The sequence below is a fragment of the Triticum urartu genome, chromosome 6 (genome assembly GCF_003073215.2).
Source record: "Triticum urartu cultivar G1812 chromosome 6, Tu2.1, whole genome shotgun sequence".
In the NCBI taxonomy this organism is placed as follows: Eukaryota; Viridiplantae; Streptophyta; class Magnoliopsida; order Poales; family Poaceae; genus Triticum; species Triticum urartu.
The window spans coordinates 258,777,589-258,792,092 of NC_053027.1; positions in this window are offsets into that span (position 1 = coordinate 258,777,589).

The window sequence follows — 14,504 nt, forward strand, 5'->3', positions numbered from 1 at the left end:
TGATCCAGGGATGACACCGGAGCACAGAGATCAGACTGTTTGAGGTCTGGTCGCTACAGAGATGGTATCAGAGCACACTTTGACTATAGGACACGACCACTAAGCCAAAGACCTAGATCACTACTCACTCTCTTCTCTTCTGACTTCTCATCTTTTCTACTCTTTAGGATGGCGGATGCAAGGAACAAGTTCACCCAACCAGATGGAGATACACCCTTTGGACGCCACTTGAAGGAAGTCACTAGATACCTGAACATAGGAATACCAAGCTTCACGGGAACCTACAACGCCACTTTACCTGAAGAAGAGCGCTGGATGATTCAAGTTCAAGTTCCAGGAAGGACGTTCATGCCAGTCACTGGGCCCATAGAGTTTTCTTTTGATGCACCAACTTGGAGTCTAGGAAAGAGTATGGCAGCTCACATCGCCATGGGACGCATTGGAGAAGTCTACCGCAAGGATCTCAAGGATACTATCTACCAGATTTGTGGGCGCCGAGATGAACACTAGGAGATGATCAGCACCAGGAAGGATAGATCAATTGCAGCTTTTATCCAGGAGTTAAACCAGCACATTTGACGACAGGAGAATCAGATGTGCGCCGACATGATAGATCTGAAGAAGGCTAAGACTAGAATCAAGGAACTGGAGGAAGAACTCAAGGCTACACGCGAAGATTATGAAGAAGAAATTGAAGTATTGGTGGATAAGAATGCCGACCTAACTATGAAGCTAGCAATATTTATGGGAGGCCCGACACCAGTAGATGAAGACGAAGAACCCAAGGAGATTAGCCCGGAAGACTACATCATCATTGACGGCACCGACTCGGAACAAGATAGTAGCAATAATAACTATGTTGATGAAGCAGGAGCAGATATCATGGAGTCTACAACCGTAGAATATTTTTAGTAGACCACCTCATCAGTAGTAGTAGTCCACCATGTAAATTTAGTAGTCCGAGCAATTTGCGATAGTTAGATCGATTGTATGCCCTTGTTTGATTGATTGAAGTGAATTGTTTGCTTTTGCCTCATGTGCATATGGGTAGTGTTTTCTCTTTAGACCCCCTCTCTTCTTACATCTCATCTTTTCTAAACCCTCAGATGCCTCCGAGACGTGACCCCGGATTTGCCTTTCCGCCGGAGCTCACCCAGTTGATCCAGCAGCAGAACACCCTGATGCAGTTGCTAGTTCAGAATCAGAATCAGGGGAACAACAACAACAACCCACCACCACCACCACCTGTTGACCACTTAGCCCGTTTTCTTAGGATGAATCTGCCGGTGTTTTCCAGTAGCACCGAGCCGATAGTAGCAGATGATTGGCTCCGCAAGATAGCTAGGGAGTTGACCACAGCAGGATGCATAGATGCGGAGAAGGTGAAGTTTGCCGCACATCAGTTAGAAGGACCCACAGCATCCTGGTGGGAGAATTTCACAGCCACCTTCCTAGTCGACACTGTCACATGGGACCAGTTTCAGCAGGCTTTTCGTACTGCCCATGTTTCAGCAGGAGCAATGGCCATGAAGAAGCGTGAGTTTCGAAACTTGCGCCAAGGAGGACGGACAGTTGGCCAGTATGTGGAGGAGTTTAGTAAGCTAGCACGTTATGCCCCAGATGACGTTGCTACGGATGCAGCTAAGCAGGAGAAATTCCTGGAAGGATTGAATGATGAGTTGAGTATGCAGTTGATGGTAGCCACCTTCAACAACTACCAGGAGTTGGTAGATCGTGCTCTTATGATTGAAGGGAAGCAGCAGCAAATTGAGAACCGCAAGAGGAAGTATGGACAAGGAAAGTATAATTCAGGAGCTCAGCAGAAGCCTCGCTTTACCCATAGACCGGGAGGACATTTTCAGCATAGGTAGCTCGCACAATCAAAATGGCACCAAGAATGGTAATGGGAATGGAGGAAGCAATGGCCATAACCGCAGCACCCCATCCACCCCAGCCAAGAAGGACTTGAGCCACGTCACTTGCTATAAGTGTTCGAAGCCAGGACATTATGCAAATGAATGTTCTGAAGGACAAAACGGCAATGGAAGTTCTAGAAAGAAGCCGAACCCTTTTAACAGGGGACAGGTGAACCACGTTAATGTGGAGGAGGTTGAAGCTCAGCCCGATGCAGTAATAGGTAAGTTTTTGGTTAAGTCATTTACTGCACTTGTTCTTTTTGATACTGGTGCATCGCATTCATACATCTCAAGGGGATTTGTGGATAAGTATAACCTACCAACCCAAGCCCTTAGGTCACCCATGTTAGTAACCTCGCCAGGAGCAGAGTATGTGGCAAGTCTATGGTGTGATCGGTTACCATTAAGGATTGGTAACTATGTTTTTCCCTCAGACCTAATAGTATTGGAATCTCAAGGATTGGATGTGATATTAGGCATGGATTGGTTATCAAAGTATGAAGGGAATATTGAGTGTGCTAGTAAGTCAATTTTGCTTACCACACCAGAAGGGAGAAGGATCAAGTATGTATCCCGGCATGTGCCAAAGAGGACACAAGTAAATTCCTTATCAAGAGTTGTGCAGGAGGAAGTACCAGTGGTAATGGATTTTCCTGATGTATTTCCCGAAGAGTTGCCAGGCATGCCATTGGATAGAGACATTGATTTTTTGATTGAGCTTTTACCAGGCACTGGGCCAATATCGAAGAGACCATATAGGATGCCAGCAAAGGATTTGATGGAAATTAAGAAGCAGATTAAGGAGTTACTGGATAAGGGATATATTCGCCCAAGTTCTTCACCTTGGGGATCACCAGTACTTCTAGTGGAGAAGAAGGATGGATCGTTAAGGATGGTTGTTGATTATCGAGGATTGAACGAAGTAACAATCAAGAACAAGTACCCACTACCAATGATCAACGATCTGTTTGATCGATTGCAAGGAGCTAAAGTATTTTCCAAGATCGATTTGCGATCAGGATACCACCAGTTGAAGATTCGAGAACAGGATATTCCGAAGACAGCTTTTACCACCATGTATGGGCTGTATGAGTATACCGTTATGTCATTTGGTTTGACTAACGCGCCTGCCTATTTTATGAACATGATGAACAAAGTGTTTATGGAGTTTTTGGATAAGTTCGTCGTAGTGTTCATTGATGATATCCTGGTATATTCGAAGAATGAAGAGGAGCATAAGGAGCATTTGCGTTTGGTACTTGGAAAGCTCAGAGAACATCAATTATATGCCAAGTTCAGCAAATGTGAGTTTTGGTTGAAGGAATTAGGATTCCTCGGACACGTTATATTCGGAGAAGGTATAGCAGTAGATCCCGCTAAAGTTGAAACCGTGACCAAGTGGGAAGCCCCAACCACCGTTGGAGAGATCCGGAGTTTTCTTGGACTCGCAGGATACTACCGTAGGTTTATTGAGAATTTCTCAAAGATTGCGAAGCCTATGACAGAGTTGCTGAAGAAGGATACCAAGTTCAAATGGACTGAGGAGTGTGAGGCAAGTTTCCAGGAGTTGAAGAACCGTTTGGTTACCTCACCAGTGTTGATTTTGCCAGATCAGACCAAGGATTATGAGGTGTATTGCGACGCTTCACGTCGAGGACTTGGAGCAGTGCTTATGCAGGATGGAAGAGTTGTTTCGTATGCTTCACGACAACTGAAGCCTCACGAATTGAATTATGCCACGCATGATTTGGAGTTAGCAGCCGTAGTGCATGCATTGAATACATGGAGACATTTCCTCATCGGAAATCATTGTGAGGTGTACACAGACCATAAGAGTTTGAAGTACATTTTCACGCAGAAGGAGTTGAACCTCAGACAAAGGAGATGGTTGGAGCTCATCAAGGATTATGATATGAGATTGCATTATCATCCTGGGAAGGCTAATGTAGTAGCTGATGCATTAAGCCGCAAGAGCCATGTCAATACGTTAATGACGGGAGAAATACCCAAGGTGTTAGCAGAAAATCTTCGTGAACTATGTTTGGAATTAGTTCCGAGAGGCTATGTAGCTGCGTTGGAAATTCAGTCAACCTTGATGGATAGAATCAGAGAAGCTCAGAAAACTGACAAAGAGATTGCCGCTATAAAGGAGAAACTGAGCAAAGGAAAAGCTAAAGGATTTCGTGAGGATGAGCACGACACCCTATGGTTTGAAGACCATGTTTATGTACCCAATGACCCGGAGATCAGAAAGTTGATTCTGCAAGAGGCACATGATTCACCGTATTCGATTCACCCATGAAATACCAAGATGTATTTGGATTTGAAGGATATTTTCTGGTGGACCGGAATGAAGAAGGATATTGCGGTGTATGTAGCAGTTTGTGACGTATGTCAGAGAGTAAAGGCAGAGCATCAGAAGCCAGGAGGATTGTTGCAACCATTGCCGATACCCGAATGGAAGAGGGATAAGCTAGGAATGGATTTTATCACAGGATTACCAAGGACTCGTTCAGGCTATGACTCGATTTGGGTTGTAGTTGATCGGTTGACGAAGGTAGCTCATTTCATTCCAGTAAAGACCACTTACACCAGTGCTAAGTTGGCAAAGATATACATGACCAGAATAGTATGTCTGCATGGAGTTCCAAGGAGTATCGTATCAGATAGAGGAACCCAGTTTACCTCAAAGTTCTGGAAGCAGTTGCATGAAACTTTGGGTACCAGGCTAGAATTCAGTATAGCTTTTCATCCACAGACAGATGGATAGACCGAGAGAGTCAATCAGATTTTGGAGGATATGTTGAGAGCTTGTGCACTAGATTATGGATCTAGTTGTGACGATAATTTGCCATATGCAAAGTTCTCTTACAACAACAGTTACCAAACCAGTTTAAAGATGGCCCCTTTCGAAGCTTTGTACGGAAGGAGGTGCAGGACACCGCTGTCATGGGACGAAGTTGGAGACCGCCAATTGTTTGGTCCTGACTTGATTAAAGAGTCTAAACAGAAGGTGAAGTTGATTCGCGATAGGCTCAAGGTAGCCCAGTCCAGACAGAAGAGTTATGAAGATTCTAAATGTAAGGAGACAGTTTACGAAGTCAGAGATAGAGCTTATCTTCGAGTATCACCACTTCGGGGAACAAAGCGTTTTGGAGTTAAAGGGAAGTTAGCGCCACGATTTGTAGGACCATATCGAGTTTTGGAACGTATGGGAGAAGTGGCCTACAAGTTGGAATTACCCGAAGGATTGTCAGGAGTTCATGATGTGTTCCACGTTTCCCAGTTGAAGAAGTGTCACGCGGAGATGGCTGACATACCGTTGAGACAGTGCCTTTGGAAACTATTCAGTTGGATAACAATTTGACCTACGAGGAGAAACCAATTAAGATCCTCGAGTTTGCCAACCGAGTTACTCGCAGCACGGTTATCAAGTTTTGCAAAGTTCAGTGGAGCCACCACACGGAGGATGAGGTCACCTGGGAGCGAGAGGAAGATTTGCTCAAAGAGCACCCTCACCTATTTTCTAGCCAACCCGAATCTCGAGGGCGAGATTCATCTTAAGGGGGGTAGGTTTGTAACATCCCAAATTTTCAATTTGGAATGTTATACATTAGAGCATCATGCATATCATATTTTATTCTTTGCATTTTGGTTAATCCTAGAAATTCTACGCAATTCAATGACCCACGGAGAGAGTTGGGGATTTCGTTATTTTCATATTTGAGTTTTCTCAAATTTTGAGAATAGGATCATTTGATTTTATTTATTTTATCATCAATTATTTCTATTACAAAAATATGAGAGAGGGAATAAAATGACTTTCCCAAAATAAAGAAATATTGAGGATTTAATAATAAAATCAAATAATATTTTATTTCGGAGTTTTTTGGTGTTTTATTTGAATTTAGGAAAAAAGTGCGTTTTTCAAAATTGCATTTAGGTCCCAAATAAATGTTCCCCTTGTGCGGCTTGATTTTAGAAGCCCGTGAAAATTTATTTCGGAATTTTTGGAGTCCGTTTAGTATTTCTTTTTATTTTCCTTCCGAGCGGAATAATTAATAAAACGAACCGACTTAACGGGCCGTGTCCGACCTGGACACCGACCGGGAGGCCTTTATAAGCCGAGGCCCGGCCCCGGGGGAAACCCTAAAGCGCCCTAAGCCACCGCCGCCCAAAGAAGCCGCCGCCGCCGCCGACGTCCGCCGTCGCCGCCGCCGGATCCTGCCGCCGAGGTTCGTCGCGCCTCGTTTTCCATGCCGAAAAAAAGAAAAGAGAAAAAAAGTCGGCGTTCGTCGTTTTTCTTTTTCTCGGAATTAAATCCGTGATTTTTCTGATCGCGATTCCTGATCCGATTTTCGTTTTAGTTTAACTTTTCGCTCGTTTATGGGAATCAGGTGATTCAAGCGCCTAGGGATTCGTCTCGAAACCCTCTATCCGTTTAACCAACTTAAACAAGATTTTGCTACTATAAAATTTGCCCTAGATCCAGATTACTAGAACAAAGTTGTTTTCTTTCGCCGTTTGACTTTCGTTGCTTCGTTCGATTTGATTCTTTTTGCCAGCCGGAGTTTTTAAGTTGAACCTTCTAGCTAGATCTCTTATTTGAGTTTTACCTGTGCATTAGATGAGTTCTTATTGTATGCTTGTTTTTTGTTTGCGATAGAGTACCCGGAGTGCGCCGCCTGTTACTTCGAATCGTTAGGTTTCGCGGATCATCAGCAAGGCAAGTAACACTTTGATCATACCTTTCTACTACCCAGTTTTATTGCATTAGATCAATCCTCACACATTGCATGATTAGGATCTAATTAAATTGTGGGATGGGAAGTAGATGAGGTAGTACCTATTACCTGTTTATTATCAAACCTTTGGGAGTTACTTCTACGTTTGCTTATTATGCCATGCTATGCTAGTAGACGTGGATTGGGTGAGTGATATCCATGACAGATGTGAGATTGTTAATTAATGGTTTATCTAAGGTGGTAACTTAAACACACATCTGGGTGGATTGAGGCACCTGGGTATTCCAGGACTTGCCTGTTTTCTTTTGGACCGCCACCTAGGCTCAAAGGGATCATGAGACTATTCATACTAGAAACTTCCTTGTGCAGCCACAAGCTATTATGGGCTCTAGCATAGTTCACTAAGTTGTGCGAACTCTTACAGTGGTAGACTAGCAGATGTAGGGGATGTAGTTGGTACGGTCTACCCGATCGTAAGGTGCTAGCGCTTCTGAAAGACTATGTCTCGGTCATCCATCTTCTCCAACACCTTGTAGTGCGAGAAACCAAACGGAGGCGATCGAGTCTTGTGGGAAAAAGTGCGCAAACCTCTGTAGAGTGTAATAAACTAATCATGGTTAGCCGTGTCCCCGGTTATGGACATCTTGAGTATCTAGTACCTGGATTATCATGTGAATCTCAACATGTTACTCTAAATTAATTTTGTTGGGATATGTTTAATGATGATGCTTAATTGGGATTGAGAATGCTGTCAACCATTCTCAATGTTTAACAACCACCATGATAGTTAAATAAATTTATTCCTTTGAAGTAGGGAAAAATTGGCTTTACGCAAAACTGTAACCATAGAGCTTTCCACCAGCCAAATATGCATATAGAATAGCTGTTTCATTCCATTACTCTCTATGTGTTCCCTTGCCAGCATATTCCATGTGCTGACCCGTTTTCGGGCTGCAACGTTAATGTTGTAGACTTTTCAGACGACGATTAAGGAGTTTTTAGGTCGTGGTTCTATACTCAGTGATGCCGTTGGAGTTGATGGACTCACTTATCTTCCAAGCCTTCCGCTGTTATCGTTATTAGATGGCCTTAAGCCATATTTATTGTAATAAGTTCTCTTATGAGACACTAGATGTAATAAGTGTGTGATTGCTACTCTACTATAAATCCTCCGAGTACTGTGTGGTGTCAGCATTACTGATCCAGGGATGACACCGGAGCACAGAGATCAGACTGTTTGAGGTCTGGTCGCTACATAGGATACCCCAAAAAAGAAAATGTTGGGTACACCTTCTATCACAGATCCGAAGGCAAGATGTTTGTTGCTAAGAATGGATCCTTTGTAGAGAAGGAGTTTCTCTCGAAAGAAGTGAATGGGAGGAAAGTAGAACTTGATGAGGTAATTGTACCTTCTCCCGAATTGGAAAGTAGTTCATCACAGGAATCATTTCTAGTGATTCCTACACCAATTAGTGAGGAAGCTAATGATGATGATCATGGAACTTCAGATCAAGTTACTACCGAACCTCGTAGGTCAACCAGAGTACGGTCCGCACCAGAGTGGTACGGTACTCCTATTATGGAAGTCATGTTACTAGACCATGACGAACCTATGAACTATGAGGAATTGATGATGAGCCCAGATTCCGCAAAATGGCTTGAGGCCATGAAATATGAGATGGGATCCATGTATGAGAACAAAGTATGGACTTTGATTGACTTGCCCGATGATCGATGAGTCATTGAGAATAAATGGATCTTCAAGAGGAAGATGGGCGCTGATAGTAGTGTTACTATCTACAAAGCTTGAATTGTCGCAAAATGTTTTCGACAAGTCCAAGGTGTTGAATACGATGAGATTTTGTCACTCATATCGATGCTTAAAAAGTATGTCCGAATCATGTTAGCAGTTGCCGCATTTTATATCTAGCAAATGGATGTCAAAACTGCATTCCTTAATGGATTTCTTAAAGAAGAGTTGTATATGATGCAACCAGAAGGTTTTGTCGATCCTAAAGGTGCTAACAAAGTGAGCAAGCTCCAGCGATCCATCTATGGACTGGTGCAAGCATCTCGGAGTTGGAATATATGCTTTGATAAAGTGATCAACGCATATGATTTTATACAGACTTGCAGTGAAGCCTGTATTTACAAGAAAGTGAGTGGGAGCACTACATCGTTTCTGATAAGTATATGTGAATGACATATCGTTGATCGGAAATAATGTTGAATTTTCTGGAAAGCATAAAGGAATGTTTGAAAGGAGTTTTTCAAAGAAAGACCTCGGTGAAGCTACTTACATATTGAGCATCAAGATCTATAGAGATAGATCAAGACGCTTGATATATTTTCAATGAGTACATACCTTGACAAGATTTTGAAGTAGTTCAAAATGGAAAGGTCAAAGGAGTTCTTGCCTGTGTTGCAAGGTGTGAAGTTGAGTAAAGATTCAAAACCCGACCACGGCAGAAAATAGAAAGAGAATGCAAAGTCATTCCCTATGCCTCAGTCATAGGTTCTATAAAGTATGCTATGCTGTGTACCAGACCTATTGTGTACCTCACCATAAGTATGACAAGAGGGTACAATAGTGAGGCAGGAGTGGATCACTGGACAACGGTCAAAATTATCCTTAGAGGACTAAGGAAATATTTCTCGGTTATGGAGGTGATAAAAGAGTTCGTCATAAAGAGTTACGTCGATGCAAGCTTTTTACATCGATCTAGTTGACTCTAAGTCTCGATCTAGATACATATTGAAAGAGGGAGCAATTAGCTAGAGTAGCTCCGTGCAGAGCATTGTAGACATAGAAATTTGCAAAATACATACGGATCTGAATGTTGCAGACCCGTAGACAAACTTCTCTCACAAGCAAAACATGATCACTCTTTGGGTGTTAATCACATAGCGATGTGAGCTAGATTACTGACTCTAGTAAACCCTTTGGGTATTAGTCACATGGAGATGTGAACTAATCACATAAATATGTGAACTAGATTATTGGATCTAGTGCAAGTGGGAGACTGAAGGAAATATGCCCTAGAGGCAATAATAAAGTTATTATTTATTTCCTTGTATCATGATAAATGTTTATTATTCATGCTAGAATTGTGTTAACCGGAAACTTAGTACATGTGTGAATACATAGACAAATAGAGTGTCACTAGTATGCCTCTACTTGACTAGCTCGTTGAATCAAAGATGGTTAAGTTTCCTAGCCATAGACATGAGTTGTCATTTTATTAACGGGATCACATCATTAGAGAATGATGTGATTGACTTAACCCATTCCGTTAGCTTAGCACGATGATCGTTTAGTTTGTTGCAATTACTTTCTCCATAACTATACATGTTCCTATGACTATGAGATCATGCAACTCCCGAATACCGGAGGAACATTTTGTGTGCTACCATACGTCACAACGTAACTGGGTGATTATAAAGGTGCTCTACAGGTGTCTCCGATGGTGTTTGTTGAGTTGGCATGGATCAAGATTAGGATTTGTCACTCCGATTGTCGGAGAGGTATCTCTGGGCCCCCTCGGTATTGTACATCACTATAAGCCTTGCAAGCAATGTAGCTAATGAGTTAGTTACGGGATGTAGCATTACCAAACAAGTAAAGAGACTTGTCGGTAACGAGATTGAATTAGGTATTGAGATACCGACGATTGAATCTCGGGCAAGTAACATACCGATGACAAAGGGAACAACATATGTTGTTATGCGGTTTGACCGATAAAGATCTTCGTAGAATATGTAGGAACCAATATGAGCATCCAGGTTCCGCTATTGGTTATTGACCAGAGATGAGTCTCGGTCATGTCTACATAGTTCTCGAACCCGTAGGGTCTGCACGCTTAACGTTCGGTGACGATCGGAATTATGAGTTTATGTGTTTTGATGTACCAAAGGTTGTTCGAAGTCCCGGATGAGATCAGGGACATGACGAGGAGTCTTGAAATGTTCGAGACATAAAGATCAATATATTGGAAGGCTATATTCGGACATCGGAAAGGTTCTAAGTGGTCCGGGTATTTAACGGAGTACCGGAGAGTTACGGAAATTCGCCAGGGAGTATATGGGCCTTATTGGGCTTTAGGGGAGAGAGAGAGGGTCTGCCTAGGGCAGGCCGCGCACCCCCAAGGCCTAGTCCGAATTGGACTAGGGGGAGGGCCGGCGCCCCCTCCTTCCTTCTCCTCTCTCCTACTCCTACTACACGGGGGGGGGGGGGAATCCTACTCCCGGTGGGAGTAGGAATCCCCAGGGCGCGCCATAGTAGAGGGCCGGCCCTCCCCCTCCTCCACTCCTTTATATACGATGAGGGGGGCACCCCATGGACACACAATTTGATCATTCATCTTTAGCCATGCGCGGTGCCCCCATCCACCATAATCCACCTCGGTCATATCATAGCAGTGCTTAGGCGAAGCCCTGTTCTGGTAGCATCATCATCACCGTCATCATGCCATCGTGCTGACGAAACTCTCCCTCGAAGCTCTACTAGATCGTGAGTTCGCGGGATGTCACCGAGCTGAATGTGTGCAGATTGTGGAGGTGCTGTACCTTCGGTGCTAGATCGGTCGATCGTGAAGACGTATGACTACATCAACCGTGTTGTCATAACGCTTCCGCTTATGGTCTACGAGGGTACATAGACGATACTCTCCCCTCTCGTTGCTATGCATCACCATGATCTTGCGTGTGCGTAGGAATTTTTTTGAAATTACCGCGTTCCCCAACAAGGGCGCCTCTGTTTAAATTCACCACTGACGATCTTCCCTGAGCCCGTTCGACGACCCCGAGCACCTCTACGTGAGCATCCGAAGCTTCCCAATCTATCTTGCATGTCGATTCCATCCTCTATACGTCGATCTAGCCATGGCAGGACCGTGGCTGTCATGCCTCACCCTGGATGATCTCGAACCGGGCCGATGCTCTATTCCGCTGCACCCTCACCTTGCCGCACCTGACGCCACTGCACATAGCGCCCGCAATGCATGCGCCTGGCCTAGAGATTGCTCAAGGGCGTGGCCGAACGCCTCGACCAGCAAGGCCATCCCTTGTTTGGTTCGGTCTTGTTTCAGTTTTCGCTGATCTTTTGATCACCGAGCCGCTCTCATAGCACAACCACCCATCCAGCCTGCTACTCACTACACGCATGCTCCACACATGCATCACAACCCATCGCCCTGTATGCTCCATCCAGGGAGCAGCAGCTCCGTGCCGCTCCTTGACATGGCCGGCCCTTGCTTCCCGAGCATGTCAGAAGGAAAGTCCAGTGAGGTGGCTCTGCCTCCTCGGTTTCTTTGTACGCACGCCCAGCCACCCCACCTATGCATCCATACAGGCCTCCTTCCCTAGCTCTCCACATGAACACGCGCACCTTAGCATGTTTGCGCAGACCTGCTGCCACCTGCATGTGTGGCCGAGGTCGAGCATCTTGATCCCAAGGCCGGCCCTTTCTGTTCCCGGTTTCTGTAATTTGAGCCAGATCCATCGAGCAATCACTACACAAGGGCCCGAGCTGGATGTTGAACACAAGTTCTGTCCTAGCCTGTTGGTCACCAAGCAATTCCACAGCCAAGGGATCTGGGGTTTAAATCCTAGTTTCCCCTATTTTTTCATTGTCGTTTTTGAGTTCAGTTCTATTCCCTGCCGCGGACGCACACTTGGGCTAATTCCAGTCCTGGGCCGCTACACTGTGGTGCTTCCGGCCCAAGCATGTTTTTTTTCTGCTCTATTTTTTATCCTTTTCCAGTGCAAGCATATTTACAGGAAATGCCACTATTTTGTTCTGTTAATAACTAAATATGCATGCACCCAAAATAAAACAAGCTATATATGTAAAATGCTTAGAATTTTATCTAGTTTCACAATATGCAACTTTCATCCATGTAAAAAATGTTTAAATTTCTGTTTGCATTATTTTGCACCAATGTCATGTTAAAATGGTCTAATTCATAACTAATTAATCGTAGCTCCGAATTAAATAAACTTGACATGTAAATGGGTAGAAAAATGCATAGTTTAACATGGTGGAATGTAACACCCACAATGCGGCTATATCTCCCACGTGTTGGGGCATGACTTAAAGGCATAGCCGCATGGTAGTTTTGTCGAAAGAGGGGTAATCTTCACACAATCCCATGTACTGAATAAGAAAGGGATAAAGAGTTGGCTTACAATCACCACTACACACAATACATAATAATTCATACATCATCCAAATACACTCAAAGACTGACTACGGTCAAATCCGAATAAAAAAGGAAGATAAACCCCAAATGTTAGATCCCCGATCGTCCCAACTGGGATCCACTACTGATCGTCAGGAAACGAAACATAGTAACGACCTAGATCCTCGTCGAACTCCCACTTGAGTTCGGTAGCATCACCTGCACTGGTATCCTCGTCACCTGCAACTGTTTGGAAGTATCCGTTAGTCACGAGGACTCAGCAATCTCACACCCGCGAGATCAATACTATTTAAGCTTATGGGTAGGAGACGGTAGTCTGGTGGAGCTGCAGCAAGCACTAAGCATATGTGGTGGCTAACATACGCAAATAAGAGCGAGAAGAGAAGCAACACAATGGTCGAGAAGCTAGGAGTGATCAAGAAGTGATCCTAAAACTACTTACGTTCAAGCATAACACAAGGCCGTGTTCACTTCCCGGACTCCGCTGAAAAGAGACCATCACGGCAAAACATGTGGTTGATTCATTTTAATTAAGTCATGTGTCAGGTTCTCTACAACCGGATATTAACAAATTCCCATCTTCCACATAACCACGGGAACGACTCTCGAAAGTTTATACCCTGCAGGGGTATCCCAACTTAGCCCATCACAAGCTCTCATGGTCAATGAAGGATATTCCTTCTCCCGGAAAGACCCGATCAGTCTCGGAATCCCGATTACAAGACATTTCGACAATTGTAAAACAAGACCAGCAAAGCAGCCCGATGTGCCGACAAATCCCGATAGGAGTCGCACGTATCTCGTTCTCAGGGCACACTGGATGGGCAAGACGTCTGGTTGGAATAGACCCTTGTTGCCTAGGGGGCGCCGGATATTGCCCAGTTTGGACCAACACTCGGAGGCGCACTGGCCCGGGGGTTTAAAATAAAAATGACCCTCGGGCTCACGAAAACCCAAGGGAAAAGGCTTAGGTGGCAAATGTTAAAACCAAGGTTGGGCCTTGCTGGAGGAGTTTTATTCAAAGCGAACTATCAAGGGCTTTCCATAACACCCAACTGTGTAAGGAACGCAAAATCAAGGAACATAATACTGGTATGGTGGAAACTAAGGCAGCAAGAGTGGAACAAAACACCAGGCAAAAGGCCGAGCCTTCCACCCTTTACCAAGTATATAGATGCATTAATTAAAATAAGAGATAATATGATATCCCAACATATCCATGTTCCAACATGGAACAAACTTCAACTTCACCTGCAACTAGCAATGCTATAAGAGGGGCTGAGCAAAAGCGTAAGATAGCCAAACAACGGTTTGCTAGGAAGGTGGGTTAGAGGCTTGAAATGGCAATATGGGAGGCATGATATAAAAGGTGGTAGGTAGCGCGACATAGCGATAGAGCGAACAACTGGCAAGCAAAGATAGAAGTGATTTCGAGGGTATGGTCATCTTGCCTGCAATGTTCTCAGAGTTGTCGAAAGCTTGATCCTCGTTAGCGTACTCAACAGGTTCCTCGTTCACGTACTCGTATCCCGGCTCTACCCAAGGCAAGAACACAAGCAATGGAACAACAATTAATCACGGTGCAATGCACAAACAACATGATGCAAGATATGATACGCAATGCATATGCGTGCTCCGGAAGG